This window comes from Furipterus horrens, unplaced genomic scaffold (genome assembly GCF_987537825.1).
Source record: "Furipterus horrens unplaced genomic scaffold, mFurHor1.1.pri manual_scaffold_6, whole genome shotgun sequence".
Lineage (NCBI taxonomy): Eukaryota > Metazoa > Chordata > Mammalia > Chiroptera > Furipteridae > Furipterus > Furipterus horrens.
Window position 1 is genome coordinate 81,387,458 of NW_028327176.1, and position 8,727 is coordinate 81,396,184.

The following is an 8,727-nucleotide window of genomic DNA, read 5'->3' on the forward strand; positions in this document are numbered from 1 at the left end:
AGGGGGACCTTGCAGGCAAGAAGAGACTGGCAAGAAATATTCACAGTAATGAAAAGCAAAAACCTACAACCATGAATACTCTATACAGCGAAACTGTCATTCAGAATAGAAGGGCAGGGAAAGTGCTTCCCGGACAAAATAAAACTGAAGGAGTTCATCAGATCCAAACCACTGTTATATGAAATGTTAAAGGGACTGGTTTAGAAGAAGGAGGATCAAAACTATGAGCATTAAAATGAAAACTGTATCACAACAACCAACAACAGAAGCTAGGGAACTGAAACAAAGGCAAACTAAGTAGGCAATGAAAGTGTGAAAAGAATTATAGGTATGGGGAATATTATGGGGGGAGGTCAGAGGGAGGGGGAAGGGGAGAAAGGGAGGGAGATGGTTCAGGAATTAGGAAGCATAGTAGGAGCAAGTGGAGTAGATAGGAAGATGTTGAGAAGAACTATATGCACAACCAATGGGCTTGGACTAAGGGGGTACAGACAGCTGGAGGGAGGGATGTCACTGGGTGGAGGGGAAGAAAGGGCAAAGAAATTGGGACAACTCTAACAGCATAATCAATAAAGCATATTTAAAAAAAAAATCTAACTAAGCAAACCAGAATAGGAACAGAATCATAGATATGGGGATCATTTGGAGGGTTTTCTGCTGGGAGTGAGAAGGGGGAGAAATGGGGAAATGGTACAGGGATTAAGAAGCATAATTGGTAGGTACAAAATAGACAGGGGGGAGTTAATAATAATATAGTAAATAGTGAAGCCAAAGAACTTGTATGCATGACCCATGGACATGAACTAAAGGGGGTGGGATTGCTGGACGGAAGTGGGGTACTGGACAGAGGGGAGCAAACAGGAAAAAATTGTGACAAGTGTAGTAACATAATCAATAAAATATACTTTTAAAGAAAAACATAATTGGTAGGTACAAAGTTGACAGGTGATGCTAAGAATAGTATAGGAAAGGGAGAAGCCAAAGAACATACAGGCACGACCCATGGACATGAACTAAGCTGCTGGGACTGATGGAAGGAAGAGGGGCACTGCATGGAGGGGAGCAAAGGGGAAAAAATTGGGGCAACTGTAACAGAATAACCAATAAAATATACTTAAAAAATAAAAAGAAACTTGTCAAAGTGTTAGGGGCTGAATTTTGTCTCCCTCCCCACAACCAAAAAACAAAACAAAACTGGAATCCTAACCCCAAGTTCCTCAGAATGTGACCTTAGTTAGAAATCAGATCTTCACACTCACACACACACACACACACACACACACACAAATCAAGTTAAAATGACATCAATAGGGTGGGCCCTGATCCAATAGAGAAAGGAGAAATTTGGACCAAGACAGACATGAAAGAAAGACAGTATGAAGACACACAAGAAGACAGCTGTGTGTATGGGGTGATGCATCTACAAGTCAAGGGACTCCAAGGTTTGCTGTCACACCAGGATACAGAAAAGACAAAGAAGGGTCCTACCTTAGAGCCTTCAGAGAGCATGGGCTGGCCCACACCTCTCTCTGGGCCATCAGCCTCCAGAATCATGAGACAATAAAGTGCTGTTGTCCTAAACCACCCAATATGTAATAACTAAGACATACCGGGAGTCTGTGTCAGAGCTGAGCTCCTAATTTGGACTCTCTGGTCTCAGAGTTTCTGCTCCTCATCACCATCCCATAGGGTAGCTGTGAGGGGGACAGCGGCCAGCTTGGTGCCAGGACACAGTGTGGCTCACATGTGCTGGGAGGGTGGAGGTGGCTAGCTAAGAATGCCATGAAGATGGAATAGGCACCATTTATGGGTTCCTATCAAAATACTCTGAGAAGATTAAAATGTATAAACATACAATGCAATATACAGATGATGTATTAAAGAAATGTATGCTTGAAACCTATATAATTTTATTAACCAATGTCATGTCAATAAATTCAATTTTAAAAGACCATTGCTTTCCTACATAAAGTAAAATAAAATAAACAAAGAAAGATGTCAAACATCTCCAAGACTGAAACCATGTCCTAACACCCCAGCATGTAGCAACAAAACAGTTCAATCCAGAATGTCATGTATGTACCTTGAAGAGACGGGATGGATGTGTTTATAATTTTCTTTTTCTAACAATACTTCACTCAGAGCCTATCACATTCCATCAAGAAGTTAACTACATTGCTATTCTTGCCAAGTGGAAAGAAGCCAGGGACAAAATGTTTTTACAGGCAACGCAGGTAAGAGGTCATCTTCAAGCCCAGCCCCTCAGGCATAGTCACACCCCAGGGTTGGCTCTGGGTCCAAGACCAGGCACAGTGTGACCCTGACCAGGGATGCTGGGAGCTGAACAGAAGCCCTGCCCCAGGAATAGACTCTGTACCACTGATCTTAAATGGTCACCCCCAAAGCAGAGGAACTGGTGAGTGATAGTGCACAGACATCTAGGGCAAGGCTTCCCAGAAGGAAGGAGGTGGGAGGAGGTCAGAGGCCAGAAGAGTGGTGCAGGAGCTTGGCAGGTAGTGACATCCACAGAGGCAAGGTGGGTGAGGTGCAGAGTAGCTGGGTGAGGAACAGGAGGGAAGTCCAATTTAGTGAAATGTACCCCGTTTCTTCTTCCAGAGACATCCTTGGGCATCTGCTAGAGTGATTTTTGTGCCTGGCCTGACCTTGCAGGACAAACGCACAAGCAATATCAGCCACTATTCAGAGGACCCTACCTGCTGAGTTCAAGGAGTTGAAGTGTAAAATTGAATATGATTCTCTACTAGTTAGTGGCCTGGGATAATTCTTAACCTCTCTGTGCTTTAGTTTTCTCCTCTGTACAGTGGGGACAATAAGATAGTTAGGAAAGTTCTGTGCACAAAGTTAATCACTCAGTCAATGTTGGCCACTGCTACACAACTAACACCAACTCATGAACACACTGACATGAATAACCAGCCTGAGGTGTAATGAGGTGAGGTACCAAGGAAAACCACTACTGTGAGAAATCCACCTAGAAAAAGCTCTGTTTATCTAAAGGTCAAGTGGTGGCCTGCCCTGCTCCTAGCCTGGGTTGCCTGTGTTCTCAGCTCCACTCATGTGTACAGCCCCACCCTGGGTCCTGGAACCAGCCTACTTCAGTCAGAGGGGATTTAGGGAGCCCCAAGCTATTGGCTCCGGTCTAGTCAGCCTCGACAGGCCTCTGACATTATTCTCGTCCTGGCCCTCCCCCAAGTCAGGCTGGGACCTGCAGGAGCTGCTTCCTGACTGTGAGAAGACTTATAGGGCCTGGTTTCCAAAGAGGAAGGGGTTGGGGGGAGGTCAGAGGCCAAGACACTGGTGCAGGAACTTGGCAGGTAGTGACATCCATAGAGGCAAGGTGAAAGAGGTGTAGGGTAGCTGGGTAGGGAACAGGAAGGAATTCTGAGTTGGTGAAACTGACCTCATTTCTCTTTTCAGAGTTGTCCTTGGGCACCTGCTAGAGTGATTTTTGTGCCTGGCCTGGCCTTGCAGGACAGACCCCTAAGGAAACAATCCCCACAGTTTCCTGGATCTGATGACTGAGCTCTTGACTTCTTCCTCACGACCAGCTCCACCATGCATCCCAGTTCCATGAAAGAAGACAAAGGAAACTGATGTTTATGAAGTCCTTTCTATGCTCTAGACACTGGATTAAAGACACAACATATATCTTGCCATTTAAAGTCACAAGCCACCATGCACTGAGCAGTGTCAGCTCACTTTATGGAGGTGATAAGAAAACTGAGAGACAGTGAGCCTAAGTCACATAGCTAGTAAGGAATAGAGCCAGGTTTCTACCCCAGGAGGGCCTCTGAACTCCAGCCCTGTTCCTGCTTCTAGATCCTGGGGAAAGCTTGGACCCTTCTCCTGCAAGACATGCCCCTTGGCCCCTGGCCCACTCCCTGGTATAGATGGAATGGAGTCTTGCCTTGCCTCTGTCTTCTGACTGTTTCTCTAACCTCTCCCACTTGTCAGGGGACTTCAGGCCCATCACTGAGTGACACTTCTCCCTGGTCTGATCAGTCTATATCCCTTGGAGCACTGGTCCTCACAATGATGAACTTTTAATAACTTTTAAAATTCAGTTTGGGTAGACAGAGTTAAGAAGTCTGAGTAAGGGGGCCTCTGGGAATTCCTGGGTTTGGAGTGGCAGGTGATAAAGGGGCATGTGGTCCATCAGAAGGCTCTGACCATCACCACCCCCCAGCAGGTCTGAGCCTCTGCTCTGAAAGTGCTCAGGGACTCAGAGTAGCTGTCTTCTGAGCTGACAGTGTTTCTCATTTTCCAAAGAAGTTCCTGGCCACTCAAAGCCCCCTGAATGCACTCTGTCTACCAAGCCAGCACAGTGACCAGGGTCACAACTGAACTTGGAGTCCATGGTCATCTTTTTAGTGGAAAAAATCAGGACACAGTCTAGCCACAGGGCTGCCACTCTCCACCATCAGCTTTCTGGCTCCTTCATCCTGTCCATTGACTACAGGCCCAGACCTTCACTGGAGGTCCTCATCCTACAGACAAGCACCCCTCCTTGGCCAGCACCAGAACTTGCTCCCCTAGACAAGACTGTCTTCTTGCCCCCTTTCCCAGAGAAACCCCTCCTTCACCCTCCAGGTTAGCCACACTCAGTGGGACTTTACTCCCAAATGAGTCACAGTTGACTTTTGTCCCTACAATGCCAAAGTCATAAAATTGGAGCCAGAGAGCCAAGACTTAAACACTGGCTTTGCTGGCCTCTCCTAAATAAGCAAAGGAAGACCTCACTAAGTTCTTTCAGGCCCTCCTACTGCCCTGGGAACCAATGGAAAGTAATGTCTCAATAGCTTTTTCTTGGAGAAGATCTGGGCCAGCATGGAAACCTGCCCTGCCCAGTACCCTCAAGAGAGGAGGGCAGAGTGATGCTGAAGCCCTGAGCCACCACAGCCCCACCATGGGGTAGTGCCCATGCAGGAAGGGAAGATAGGGCTCCAGGAACATCAGACAAAAACTTTACCTTCCAGAAGAGAGTTTCCAGAGACCCTTAGACGTGGTCCTCTCAACATGAACACCCTCCTAGGATGGGCAGTGAGCTGCTGTCTGCCTTTAAGACAGGTATGTGAGAATTAAATTTACTAGTACTGGGGAGCCAATCCCATTCCAAATGTACAACCAGCCCTTCTTTGTCCAAGCTATTTGTCCCTCCATTGTTCACACCTGGATCTTTCCAAGAGCTTGAGAGGAGGAAAGGAGGAGATACCCCAAAGTGATGGGCAGTGTGGTGGCACCCATAGCATAGCTACTTCCCTTGCCTGCCCAACATCCACCCCAAGAAAGACATTCTAGTCTCTCCCTGGTGCCCTGTGGATCCTGCTCTTGAAAGTTGTCCCAGTTTTCTAATCTACTGAGGTTCTCAGCCCAGGCCACTCCTAATCACCAGGAAAAAAATAGCACACACACATGCACACACATACACATTTGGGAGATCTGGGTGAATAATGTGAAAATTATTTTTCCTAATCTTGTATCCTTTCTCTAAATGTAAAATTATGTCAAAATAATTTTTAAGGTAAAAAAGCCAGCTCCCTGACACCATCATACCTAGCTGGTTTCCTCATCTGCTCACAGACCTGAGTCCCAGGCCTTCTGCACACACCTGAGGCCACCCCACTGAGGGCAACCCCACAAGCCTGTTTCCCAGGTTCCAGGGACCTCTTGACTCAGAAACTGGCTTCAGGGGGACCCAGCTCTCTGAAGCTCTCAGGTGACTAAAGCAGCAGGACCCCAGCTCTGGTGACACTTCCTCCTGTCTCCCTGCCATCAGTACCTCATGGGAAGGAGCCACTAAAATTGTCCCTAAGCCTTGCTTCCCCTCCCCCATCTTGTTCCACTTCCAGGAGTTGAGGAACCTGAGAGGAGAGCTGAGTGAGACGCCCTCTGAGCTGGCCTGCCCATTTTGTGTTAGGTTTCTGCATGGATCAGAGCAATGCTTTTGCGGAAATAAATGAAGACCACTCAAATGAGAACTGGCAAAGGTTATTTATTCAGAACTCACTATAGCAAGGGAATCAGCCACCAATACTTGGTCTGGGCTGTGACTCAAAGGCAGGCAGAAAAGTGGTAAAGATTTATAATTGAAAAAAGGGAAGGCTCAGTTATGCCCTGATGGGAGGGGAGCTAGTTGAATGGAGGACATCCTATGTGATTGTATGGGGGTGTATTTGGCTTTCTCTATGTGGTCCTAAGTTGGAAGCAGGAGCAAAAATTAAGGAAGCTGTCAGCCCCTTTGGGGGGCTGACTACTTAGGTAGGGCTTATTGTTTTGACTTTCTGGAGAAATACGCAGATTTCCTATGGTGCTGATATATAGACAGCAGACTGGTCAGAGTGGTATTTTCATATATTTTCTAGCCAGTATCTATTTGTGTGTTCAGTCTCTCCATTTATAAGACCAAAGACCTTCTGCCAGTACACAGTGATCTCAAGACCCAAACTCAACCCATACCTGAAAGGTGTGTTGTTTTATTTTAATTTTTTTTAAATTATTTATTTGTTTGTTTGTTTGTTTACTTATTTATTTTTAGAGAGAAGGGAAAGGAGAGAGAGAAAGAAACATCACTGTGTGGTTGCCTCTCACTTGCGCCCCCAACTAGGGACCTGATGTGCAACCTAGTCATGTGCCCTGACTGGCAAATCGAACCAGCGACACTTGGTTCGCAGGCTGATGCTCAATCCACTGAGCCACACCAGCCAGGGTTCATACCTGAAAGGTTTTTAAGGAGTTGGAATGACCAGTCTTCTGGTAGGTGCCCAAAGATGTGTTTTGGTGTGTTTTTGAGTCTTCAGTTACCAAACCAAAATCACTGGCTCGTGTGCACCAGGAACTTTGGGCATTTCTTCAACAACAGTATTTCTCAACCTCTGAGAGCTGCCATTGCTACAGCATCTTAGCTGAGTCAAGGTTCTAGCTCTTCTACCCATGCCTCCCAATGGCATAGCCTCTTAAAAAATGTCTTCAGTTACTGGTAGCTTACTGTTTTCATCGTTGTCAGCACAGCTAGCCCTGCTCTCTGCCCAATATGTTGGCCCATGTCTCTTCTCCAGTGAAGAAAGGGTGAAGATAACAAATATAGATGATGGAGTCACTTTAACCAAGCTCTTAAAATTATTAACATTAAGAAGATTGAGGCATGAGCAGATGATTCTGTTCTGGTTCTAACTAGCCTGGAAACTTAAAATTTTGAACTTTCCAGTTCTGTGTCAATGCATAGATATACATCAATTTGTGTGTGTCAGCACCTGGACATACAACAGATTTCCAGATAACCTTCTGATTACCCCTTGAAGGACTCAGATCACCTGACATCCATTAACCAGATGGCCTGACATCTGACTGGTAACCATCCAGGGCCAATCCTAGGACTAAGAATGCAGAACTGATAATTCTCAATGTACTTTTTACTATAAGAACTCATAACTTTTCTTTCTTCTTTGAAATACTTCTGGGTTTTGACCTAGTTGTATTCCCAGTTTGTAAACACTAAGATCCTTGAATAAATCTTTATCATTTATTTCTAGTAAAGATTCCAGAATTTTTTATTTTATTTATGTATTTATTTATTTATTTTTAGTACTTTCAACAGCAGGAAGTTCTTCTGGTGTGCAGAGTTTGACTCTGTTTTATTTTGGGAACTTTTTATGTTATGGTTGTTGCAGCTGCTGTTTTTAATCATTCAGAGTCTGAAATAGGATCCTCAAAATCACTTCCATGCCCTCCTTTTCTTAGCAGTAATTTGCACACAAATTCTCTCAAACATGTCTGGTCTCCAAATCAACTGGAGTAATAGTGAGTCTGTGGTACAGGTACCTGCTGCACAAATGTTCTTAGTAACTCAGACTAACCTCCAAGGTCAAGCAGCCATGACGTTTGCTCCATCAGTCTTACATGCAAGAAACTTCACAATTCTTAATTTTTGCACACTAAATTAAATCTGACCCTGTCCACCCACCCCCTTCACCACACACAGGCATACCGTAGTCAGAGCTGAAGAGAAATGCAAACTCATTCAAGTCCAGCATCAAACAAGAATCCACAAGAAGGACCTCATCACCATTTTCTTCACTCCCTGTCACAGATGAACCCCAAAGACCCTGATTACTCTCAAGGCCATCCTCCTTTGTATCTGGTCTCTGGGGATGCCTGCTGCCATCTATCCCTACACACAGACACCGATACACACATACACACAGAGCATTAGAAGATACTTTTTAGTCCTGGCTGGTGTGGCTCAGTGGATTGAGCATCAGCCTATGAACCAAAGGGCTGCCGGTTCAATTCCAGTCAGGGCACATGCCTGGGTTGTGGGCCAGGTCCCCAGTTGGGGGGTGCATGAGAGGCAGCCACACATTCATGTTTCTCTTCCTCTCTCTCTCCCTCCCTTCCCCTCTTTCTAAAAATAAATTCATAAAATCTTTAAAAGAAAGAAAAATACTTTTGAGAAAGAAGTAAAATCATGACTCTCATACTAATATAACAGTAAATGTGTATTAAAAAGCTAGGAAGGATGCAAACAGATGTTATAACCAAATCAAAGGAAAAGTTAACACAACACAGATTTATGTGCAGAAAACAATGTTGGGATGAATTGCAAACAGAGACAAAACTGGTCTTTACAAGGGGATCAGGGGAACCCAATTAAATCTCTGCCATGCAGGACAGAATTCGTGTGTCTATCAGGTCCTTACAACTTACAAA